The sequence below is a fragment of the Engystomops pustulosus genome, chromosome 5 (genome assembly GCF_040894005.1).
Source record: "Engystomops pustulosus chromosome 5, aEngPut4.maternal, whole genome shotgun sequence".
In the NCBI taxonomy this organism is placed as follows: domain Eukaryota; kingdom Metazoa; phylum Chordata; class Amphibia; order Anura; family Leptodactylidae; genus Engystomops; species Engystomops pustulosus.
The window spans coordinates 58,980,476-58,992,323 of NC_092415.1; positions in this window are offsets into that span (position 1 = coordinate 58,980,476).

The following is an 11,848-nucleotide window of genomic DNA, read 5'->3' on the forward strand; positions in this document are numbered from 1 at the left end:
TGCTGTTCACATTTTTACAAGAGACCAGGACAACACATCCTGCTTCAGGATGTTGTCAGATGAAAGTGGCCACTGAGCAAGAAGTGTAACACAGTATCATCAGCAGGTAGCAAAAGAATACAAAGAGACTGTAAGAGTCATAGAAAGACAGCGAAGGATTGTGAGGGACATTTACCCTGGGTGCAAGGTGACCTGTATGGGAGCTGAACACACCACCATCGTCTTGCATTAGACAGGGAGCATCTATACTACACAAGGGAATGGTAAGTATCTGTGCTGCTCAATAATGTAAGGTGCTTTATGCTGAGCAGAAATAATGGCCAATACCAAAGAAAAAATGGTATAAATTAGAGAAGAGCGAACATACTCGTCCGACCTTGATGCTCGTTCGAGCATTAGCGTACTCGAAACTGCTCGTTGCTTTTTGGCGGCCAGAAACAGAGCCAATCACAAGCCAGGAGACTCTGCACTCCACCCAGCATGACGTGGTACCCTTACACGTCGATAGCAGTGGTTGGCTGGCCAGATCAGGTGACCCTGGGATAGACTAGCCGCTGCCCGCGCTGCTCGCGTCATTCTCTGTCTGGATGCCGCTAGGGAGAGAGCTGCTGCTGGTCAGGGAAAGCGTTAGGGTGTTCTATTAGAATAGTGTTAGGCAGGAGTGATTCAACAAGAACCCAACAGCCCTTCTTAGGGCTACAATAACGTTATACTTTTTTTTTTTTGTTTGCTTGTGGCTGGGCTTGCTGGCACTAGTAGTGCAGCTAGTACCATATTGTGAGGAATTTGCAGGGGGACTTGCTACCGTTGTGTTTAGCTCTTAGTGACACACATATCCACCTCAAACACCAAAGTGGGAAAATTTATTAGGGGTTTGATTTCAATTAGGCACAGTCTGCCATTTACTTTTTATTTTACGTTTATTTTTTCATAACTCAGCGTCATCTCATCTGGCATAGCAGTGTGCTTTCATACTTGGCTAGAAAATAGCCATAGGAGAATCCAAACGGCTTACTTACGCCTACAATAGCGTTATATATATTTTATTTCTGGTTGATCTGCTGGTGGCTGTCCTTGCTGCAGTGCATCTACTAGCCAATTGTGAGGAATTTGGAGTGAGACTTGCGACCGCTGTGTTTAGCGCTTAGTGACGCACATATCCATCGCAAAGACCGAAGTGGGAAAATTTATTAGGGGTTGGATTTCAATTAGACACAGTCTGGCAGTTTCTTTTTATTTTACGTTTATTTTTTCATAACTCAGCGTCATCTCATCTGGCATAGCAGTGTGCTTTCATACTTGGCTAGAAAATAGCCATAGCAATAGGATAGCATCGTTTGGTTTTAAAAACTAAAAAACGCAAAAAAAAAAAAAAAACACAAAAAAACACAAAAAAAAGTTTAAAAAAAATTAAAGTTATAACTTTCATTTTCAAAATGTTTAACCCGAGGGCTAGGGGTAGAGGACGAGGGCGGGGACGTGGGCGTCCAACTACTGCAGGGGTCAGAGGCCGTGGTCCTGGGCGGGGTGAGACACCACCTGCTGATGAGGGAGCAGGGGAACGCCGCAGAGCTACACTCCCTAGGTTCATGTCTGAAGTTACTGGGACTCGTGGTAGAGCACTGTTGAGGCCAGAACAGTGCGAACAGGTGATGTCGTGGATTGCCGACAATGCTTCGAGCAATTTGTCCACCAGTCAGTCTTCCACGCAGTCCACCCATGTCACCGAAATCGGCACTCCTCCAGCTCCTGCACCTCAGCCTCCTCCCCCCCAGTCTGCCCCCTCCCAGGAAAATTTGGCATTTGAACTGGCATACTCTGAGGAACTGTTTTCTGGACCCTTCCCACAGTCACAAACCACTTGTCCGGTTGCTGCTGAGCAATTTTCCGATGCCCAGGTTTTCCACCAGTCGCAGTCTGTGGGTGATGATGACCTTCTTCTTCACGTAGCGGAAGAAGTGTGTAAAGAGGTGTCCGACGATGAGGAGACACGGTTGTCAGACAGTGGTGAAGTTGTTGTCAGGGCAGGAAGTCCGAGGGGGGAGCAGACTGAGGGATCGGAGGATGATGAGGTGACAGACCCAAGCTGGGTTGAGAGGCCGGGTGAACACAGTGCTTCTGAGACGGAGGAGAGTCCTCGACCAGAACAGGTTGGAAGAGGCAGTGGTGGGGCCAGACGGAGAGGCAGGGCCAGAGCAGGTGCATCAGCGCCAAATGTGTCACGTAGTGAAGCTCCCGTGGCGAGGGCTCCCGCGACGAGGGCTAGATTTTCAGAAGTCTGGAGGTTCTTTAAGGAAACACCGGATGACCGACGGACTGTGGTGTGCAAACTTTGCCAAACCAGGATCAGCAGGGGTTCTCAGGGCAGCGCAGCGCCGCCTCCAACTGCCCGCTCACCGACTGTTGTGCGACGTGCCCACGAGGTGGAATTCAACATTAACCATGTTATCCAGAGTTTACCAGCAGCGCAAAGCGATTGTAGACTGCCAGATGTCAACTTCCACCAGAACTGGTAGTCAGGTCAGTCAGCTTCCTCAAGTCTACAATGAGGAGTGGACGTGGATGTCTGATATCTGTCAGGTGCTGAGTAACTTTGAGGAGTCAACACAGATGGTCAGTGGCGATGCCGCCATCATCAGCCTCACCATCCTGCTGCTTGGCCTGTTGAAAAACTCTCTGATCAGCATGAAGTCGGAAGCTTTGCGCTCGTCACAAGAGACGGGGGAAGAAGATTCCCTTGTTGATAGCCAAAGCACCCTTAGGTCTGTTTCTCAGCGCATATCGGAGGAGGTGGAGGAGGATGAGGAGGAGGAAGAGGAGGAGAATGTTGGCGAGACACAGGAGGGGACCATTGTTGAGTCCTTCACTGTTCAGCGTGTATGGGCAGAAGAAGAGGAGTTGGAGGAGTTGGAGGAGGAGGAAATGGACAGTCAGGCCAGTGAGGGGAGTGAATTCTTACGCGTTGGTACTCTGGCGCATATGGCAGATTTCATGCTAGGCTGCCTATCCCGTGACCCTCGCGTTCAAAGAATTTATTCCAGCACCGATTACTGGGTATTCACTCTCCTGGACCCACGGTACAAGCAAAATCTTTCCACTCTCATCCCTGGAGAGGAAAGGAGTGTGAGAATGCATGAATACCAGCAGGCCTGGTGCACAAGCTGAAACACTATTTCCCTTCTGACAGTGCTAGCGGCAGAGTGCGTAGTTCTGCGGGACAAGTAGCGAGGGAGAGTAGGCGAGCACTGGCAAGGGTACGCTTTACAAGGCTTTTGCCAGCTTTATGTCACCCCAGCAAGACACTGTCACCTGTCCCCAGTCTCGGCAGAGTAGGGCTGATCTTTACAGAAAGATGGTGAGGGAGTACGTAGCTGACCATACCATCGTCCTAAATGATCACACAGCTCACTACAACTACTGGGTTTCAAAGCTGGACATGTGGCACGAACTGGCGCTGTACGCCTTGGAGGTTCTTGCCTGCCCTGCCGCTAGCGTCTTGTCCGAGCGGGTTTTCAGTGCAGCTGGTGGCATCATCACCGATAAGCGTACACGCCTGTCGACTGACAGCGCTGACAGGCTGACGCTTATTAAGATGAATAAAGCCTGGATTTCTCATAATTTCCAATCTCCACCAGGTGAAGGAAGCTCAACCTGAATAATTTATGCACTCCTCCTCCTCCTCATTTTCCTCCTTCTCCTCCTCTTTGTACACTAAAGCAGAGGAAACTGGCTATTGCTATTTTTTGACAGGGCCCACTAGCTCTAGCTATAGTACTTTATGCATTTAATTTTTCTGGAGGGCCACCTACCCGGTCCTCTGTTTTAAACAATTTTTGGGAGTGCCACATACAGGCACTCAATCTATTTCATTTTTCTGGAGGGCCACCTACCTGCTCCTCTGGTTTGAAAACTTTTTTGGACTGCCACATACAGGCACTCAATCTATTTCATTTTTCTGGAGGGCCACCTACCTGCTCCTCTGGTTTGAAAACTTTTTTGGACTGCCACATACAGGCACTCAATCTATTTCATTTTTCTGGAGGGCCACCTACCTGCTCCTCTGGTTTGAAAACTTTTTTGGACTGCCACATACAGGCACTCAATCTATTTCATTTTTCTGGAGGGCCACCTACCTGCTCCTCTGGTTTGAAAACTTTTTTGGACTGCCACATACAGGCACTCAATCTATTTCATTTTTCTGGAGGGCCACCTACCTGCTCCTCTGGTTTGAAAACTTTTTTGGACTGCCACATACAGGCACTCAATCTATTTCATTTTTCTGGAGGGCCACCTACCTGCTCCTCTGGTTTGAAAACTTTTTTGGACTGCCACATACAGGCACTATCCAAATTAAATTGTCTCCATAGCAGCCTCCACACGTTGTCTCCATTGCTACCTCCAAAAGTCGTCCATATAGCTGTCTCCATACATCGTCCCCTTATCAAACGAGGTGTGTCAGGCAGAAATTTGGGTTGTTTTCATGGATTCCACATCAAAGTTGTTAACTTTGTCGCCACCCTGCTGTGTTATCCACAAAATATACTGGCAAACTTTTATCATTTACCAATATTATTTCAGTGCTTCTTGCGCATCTGTTTACATTCCCCTCACCCGCCATATCCTAAACTTATAAGAACGCTACTACACTTGATCTTATACAAAAGGTTCTTAGAAGTGCTGTTTGGGGAGTAGCCTAGAGACAGGGGCTTGGATTGGCGAAAGCTCGCCTGGCAGCGGAGCGCCAGCTCCATGCGCATCATGCGCTTCTTGCGCATCTGTTTACATTCCCCTCACCCGCCATATCCCAAACTTATAAGAACGCTACTACACTTAACTTGGTGCAGGCTGGGACCGAGTCTGACCCTGGGGCTGGTCATATACTGCCGACGCAGAGGATTGCGGGGCCTACCTCGGTCCAGGTCTCAAAGGCCTAGTATACCTCCTCCTCCTCCCACCCCTCCTCCACCTCCTCCTCCTCCGAATTACCATCCGTGGCCATGGCGCCATCAGTCGGTAGCGCTAGGCACAGCAGCAGTGCCGTCGCTAAGCGACAGCAGGCGGTGCTCAAACTGCTGAGCCTAGGCGATAAAAGGCACACCGCCCAAGAGCTATTACAGGGCATTCCACATCAAACTTGTTAACTTTGTCGCCACCCTGCTGTGTAATCCACAAAATATACTGGCAAACTTTTATCATTTACCGATATTATTTCAGCGCTTCTTGCGCATCTGTTTACATTCCCCTCACCCGCCATATCCCAAACTTATAAGAACGCTACTACACTTGATCTTATACAAAAGGTTCTTAGAAGTGCTGTTTGGGGAGTAGCCTAGAGACAGGGGCTTGGATTGGCGAAAGCTCGCCTGGAAGCGGAGCGCCAGCTCCATCCCAAGATCCAACTAACATAGTTTTAACTGCAGCACCTTTAATCTACTACTAGTTCACTGCCTCCATAATAATAATAATAATAATCTTTATTTATATAGCGCCATCATATTCCGTAGCGCTTTACAAATCATAGGAAACAAATACAAATGTAATGTAACAGAGCACAACATTTGTATGGAACAACAGGAGTAAGGTCCCTGCTCACCAGAGCTTACGGTTTATGAAGATGATGGGGTAACACGAGGTAAAAGAATATTTAATGGTCAAGCCATTCTTCTTAGGGAATAGAACAAAATATAATAAATGGAATTGCTGTTGCTTGAACCACTCAGCCGTCATCTTATATACCAGGTCCAGGGTGAATGGGACTGCAGAGAAGTCTGGTGCCTGTTGGTTGCTGGATAACAGATGGGAGGACGACACAGGACGGGTTAGTAGAAGAGTTAACACTTCATGCAGTTAATGAGTGTTATAGGCTTGCCTAAAGAAATGGGTTTTAAGAGCACGTTTGAAACTTTGGAGGTTAGGTATTAGTCTGATAGTCCGGGGCAGAGCATTCTATAGAATTGGTGCAGCTCTAGAGAAGTCTTGGAGACGCGAGTGGGAGATCCGCACTAGGGTAGAGGTTAATCTAAGATCACTGGCGGATCTAAGAGCACGGGTTGGGCGATAGACTGAGATAAGAGAGGAGAGGTAGGGGGGTGCAGCATTATACAGAGCTTTATGGATGAGGGTTATTATTTTAAACTGTATTCGAAAGGAGACTGGCAGCCAGTGCAGCGTCTGGCATGAACTGTAGGCATACATGGTCCCCTTATCAAACGAGCTGTGTCAGGCAGAATTTTGGGTTGTTTTCATGGCTTCCACAACAAACTTGTTAACTTTGTCTCCACCCTGCTGTGTAATCCACAAAATATACTGGCAAACTTTTATCATTTACCAATATTATTTCAACGCTTCTTGCGCATCTGTTTACATTCCCCTCACCCGCCATATCCTAAACTTATAAGAACGCTACTACACTTGATCTTATACAAAAGGTTCTTAGAAGTGCTGTTTGGGGAGTAGCCTAGAGACAGGGGCTTGGATTGGCAAAAGCTCGCCTGGCAGCGGAGCGCCAGCTCCATGCCAAGATCCAACTAACATAGTTTTAACTGCAGCACCTTTAATCTACTACTAGTTCACTGCCTCCATACATGGTCCCCTTATCAAACGAGCTGTGTCAGGCAGAATTTTGGGTTGTTTTCATGGCTTCCATGTTAACTTTGTCGCCACCCTGCTGTGTAATCCACAAAATATACTGGCAAACTTTTATCATGTACCGATATTATTTGAGCGCTTCTTGCTCACCTCCTTTGGTTCCTCTCTGCCACCCATTGGTTTGAAGCCTGAGTCCATTTAGGGTATGTCGCCATGCCACTCTCTAGCCTGCCGCTGCTGCCGCTGCCTCTGCATGCCGTCCCCTATAGTGTCAGGGTCAATTATTAGATGTTTTAGATGCTATCTTGCTTCATTCTGTCACTCTGTCATGGCCATGCTGTTGCCCATAATTTTGGCATAATGGTGCATTTAAGCAGCCTCAGAGGCATCCATGCATGCTGCCCCTGCTGTTTCCTGTCCATTTCCGTGGTGTTTCCATCCTTTTCTGAGGTTCCCAGGTGTTTGGCCAAGCTTCCCTGTGCAGAGCCTTCGTCCCCTTGAAAAATGCTCGAGTCTCCCATTGACTTCAATGGGGCTCGTTATTCGAGACGAGCACTCGAGCATCGGGAAAAGTTCGTCTCGAATAACGAGTACCCGAGCATTTTAGTGCTCGCTCATCTCTAGTATAAATGTTTAGCATTTCCATATAGGTAATGAAGCCATGTAAGAGAACTCCAGGGGCTCGTCTGGGCCCAGTTCAGTAGCTGAAAAAACAATTATATTTGATCAGCAAAGGTATGAAAAATGAAAATCCAGTGATAATTAGAATTTTAAAAAGACAAAAATGTAGTATTCACTACAGACAAGGTGATGATTTTCAGACTAGAAGTCCTTAGTCATACCATGATACATAAACGTAAACACAAGATTTATATATACAACAACGTAAACTAACTACCTATCTCTGGACCCATCTACTCTGCTGAACTATCGCCCTATTTCACTACTTCAATTTGCCCTAAAACTCCTGGAACAACATTAGAACTATCTTCCTATGCCTCATCCAACTTTCTTCTTGACAAACTACAATCTGGTTTTCGACCCAATCACTCCCCTGAGACTGCCCTGACTAAAGTTTCTGATGACCTGTCAGCCAAGGCAAAACATCATTACTCCGTTCTCCTCCTCCTTGCCCTGTCCTCTGCCTTTGACACTGTCGACCATTATCTCCTGCTGCATATGCTTTGTTTTTTTGGTATCACTGACCGTGCCCTCTCCTGGATATACTCATACCTTTCCAACCGGATGTTCATTGCCTGTCACTATCACACCACCTCTTCACCTCGCCCCCTCTCTGTTGGCGTCCCTCAGGGCTCTATCCTGGGACCCCTACTCTTCACCCTCTACACCTCTAGCCTGGGACACCTAATTAAGTCCCATGACTTCCAATACCATTCATATGCAGATGACATACAGATCTATATTTCTGGTCCAGATATCTCCTCTCTTCTAGCCAGAATTCCAGAGTGTCTGTCAGCCATATCCTCCTTTTTCTCTTCCCCTTTTCTAAAACTTAACATGGACAAAACAGAACTCATAATCTTTCCTCCACCTAACACATCCCTCCCTCCCCCACCTGACCTAACCATCACAATTCATGGCTCCACACTCTCTCCGGTCCCTAAAGTCCATTGCCTTGGAGCCACCTTGGTGCGTTATCCTTTAAGCCTCATATACAGGCCCTTACTACAACCTTCCGCCTCCATCTCAAGAACATCTCTAACACTCGACCCTTCCTCAATCTAGAGTCTACAAAATTACTAGTCCATGCCTAATCATCTTTCGCTTGGACTAATGCAACATTCTTCTCTGTGGTCTCCCAGCTAACTTTCTAACACCCCTCCAATCTATCGTAAACTCTGCTGCCCAGCTTATCCATATGTCTCCTCCATTCTCCTCTGCCTCTCCTCTACATCTCCTCTCTGCCAGTCTCTCCACTGGTTACCCATTGCACAGCAAATTCAATTTAAAATACTAACCATGACCTGCAAAGCCATCTTGTCCCCTCCATATATCTCTGAACTCATCACACGGGTGGTATATATAATCTCCATTCCTCACAGGACCTTCAGTTTTACTCTATTACCATCTGCTCTTCTCACAACCGCATCCAGGACTTCTCCCGTCCATCTTCCATACTCTGGAACTCTCTACCAAAATGTGTCAGACTGTTCGCCACTTTCCAAACCTTCAAACGTAACCTGAAAACCCACCTGTTCAGGTTCTCTTACAACGCACATTACCTGCACTACTCCCTCACCTCATGGCTCTCCCCCCTCATGGGCAGGGTCCTCTCCTGATCAGTGTAGTTTTGTATTTTGTACCTGTTTTTTGTTTTAATGTAAAACAAAATGTAAGACCTGTTTTTGTCTGATGGTACAGCACCAAGGAATTAATGGTGCTTTATAAATAAATTAAAAAAAAGTAATTAATTATAATAATAATATTTATTGATAACATTTGCACAGAATTTCATTTAAAAACCTAGAATTACAAAAAATTATTTTGCATATATTTTCAGTTTGCTTTACATGCCTCTAGGCATGGAGTAATTTTATGTAAAATGATGACACAATAAATTAATGATAAAAAAAAGTAAAAGGTCAATGCAAATACTTAAAAAAAAGGTCAATTAGGTTAAAAATTAGGTGCAAGTACAATAAAACCACAAAAGTGCCCAATACTCGCTAAAACTTATGTACCTATAAACACATCACCTATAAATAATAACCCTATTGAACACACCTCAACTTTTAATATCTAGTTACAACTTTTTCAGAGGTTTCTAGGAATGACTGACTGAGCCTCTATTTAGCAATTGTAGTTATAATCACATTAATATTTAAAATCATCATAATACTTTTAATAATAACTATAATATTAATAATCGTTCATAAATGAGACCCAACCTAAAAAAAATCACAATTTTGATTTTATTAAATAAAAAGGATTCCTTTTTAATGTGCTTAATAAGACAGACATTGGCCCAGATCTATTAAACTGGTTGTGCCAGTTCTCTGTTTGAAACAAAGGCAGGCATTTATAATTTTGGTTGCAGGGTGGCCTAGCAAGTATGCTATAATTTTAAGTGGCATTTAAGTTTGTGGCACAAGGGATTCATGATTTTGCGCGTGAATAAAGGTTTAGAACTGCCACCCCATTCATGAAAATGAAATAGAACTCTGTAGATCAGCTTGTAGCTGGTGTAAGTGTGCGCCAAAAATTATGTTACAAAACAATTTGGATTCACAAGTGGCGCCACAATTGTGTGTCCAAAAAAAGAAAAATTTGTGAGTGTTGAAAATATTGTGGCACCGTCACATCATAAATAAGGCACAAGAGCAAAGGTAAAAGAAATTGCCAGTTTTCCTTTTGAAAGTCGATAATAAATGCCCCCCAACATCTTTGAACCTTGCACATGTATTTAAGAAGTGTTTGCATCAGTTTTGTGTCGTGGATTCACTGTGCCGACAAGACAGAAAATATTTGCACCTAAAGGGACATGCAAGTTCTATGTTTGCTTTTGACGCAAACAACACGTGCGAAAGCGCTAATGATTCCTAGCAAAAACTGACCAAAAACGCAGGCAAATACATCAGTTTTTCATTGCACTCTGACGTGATCTGCAACGCAAGTGTGAAAGGGGCTTAGTGCTTAGTTGGAGTTTGTGACACATTTAATGTAGAGCCTTGACAGACTTGTATCGCACACTGTGGCTTATTTACTAAGGGTTCGCGGATCACACTTTCGTCGGACTGTTGATAGTTTTCACGGTTTGCGCCGCTGGGACAGGTATTTAGCAGGGGATTGTGTCGCGCACAATCGAATTTTGGCACAGCTGTGCTGGCTTCCATGTGACATAAATCGGGGGGCGGGCCACCAGATGATCTGACAGATTCGGACTGAGCGCGGAATTTAACTTTCAATTTGTGTCTCAAGACAATGCACTTACATACACCAGGAAGAAGGTGAACTCAGGTGGACCTGATCAGGGAAGAGACAAATCCAGGATATCGGGCGCACAGTCTTAGTGAATCATGCCAGAGTGCATGATCGTCGGAACAGTGCACTTTGGATGAACTCCTTGGCCGGGTAAGTAAATATGCCCCACTCTATGTTAAAGGTGCCCCCGAAAAAAAGATGCACACTTTTCGAGCTGTGAAGGGTGCGCCAGATAATTGAAGACCTTGCACCAGTACTCAACAATATGGTGCATCCTGCACATTCGTGAGGCAAACTACCCTGAACTATTTATACATCTAGGCCATTGTTCCTACTTGTATGGAATATGGAAATAAATCATATCATATACTATTTCACATTTGATATAGCCAGTACTGGTATATACAAGATCAAAATCCTGAAGCTGGGTTAACACTTATAACTGCATCAATGAGTTGCAGTTATCATAGTGGTTGTTAGCTGAAGAAACTGCTCTTAAAAAAAACAGGTGCCAATGCTGATGCTGACTCTACTCTATGAACTATCCCTGTGCATTTCCATAAAGTGCATCTATTTTTTCTGGGGATCAATGACAGAAAAATTATTTGCCAGAAACCATAGCTATTGGTGCAGGTATAGCCATATTGGGCCCTCCCCATTATTTTCTGTATATACCCACATCAAGGTATCCCACCTATCTACACCAGTCTTCACATCAGGCCAATTTAAGGGTAAACGACTGAACATTTTTCATAGGATGACATGCGGCTCCTTTCACAGATCCTGATTTATAGGACTGAAAGGTATGTGTAAACTTGCATAGCCTTTGAAGGTATGCATTCAAACAGCAAAGCTCTGCAGGACTATATTAAGTATATTTGGCATCCAGAGTGCTAGATTGGATCCGACAGTGGAACATAGGCAGAAAGACTGTAGAATATGAAAGAATACGAACAGAAAACAGTGTTTGTTGCAATGTCTCCACCTCCACTGTGGCCTGGACGCCTTAATATCACACCCAAAAAGGTGGAATAAATCAGCTTTGGTTATTTTACAAACTAAAAACAGATGTTTTCAATAGTCTAATGTAAAAATTGGCAATGTAATAATGCATGGCTGTAAAGTCACAGCAAATGATAAAAGGTTTAAGTCTTCTGTAGTGAAATATTAACCCACTTCCTATACCAACTCCTACTACAATAAGCTTTTGACCCTAACATTTAACACATTTGGCAAAAATTTGCTCAAAAGGCTTTCCACAACAAATTTCTCATAAAGGGCTTAATAAATTACTTCCAATGCCTTCCATGCAAATTAA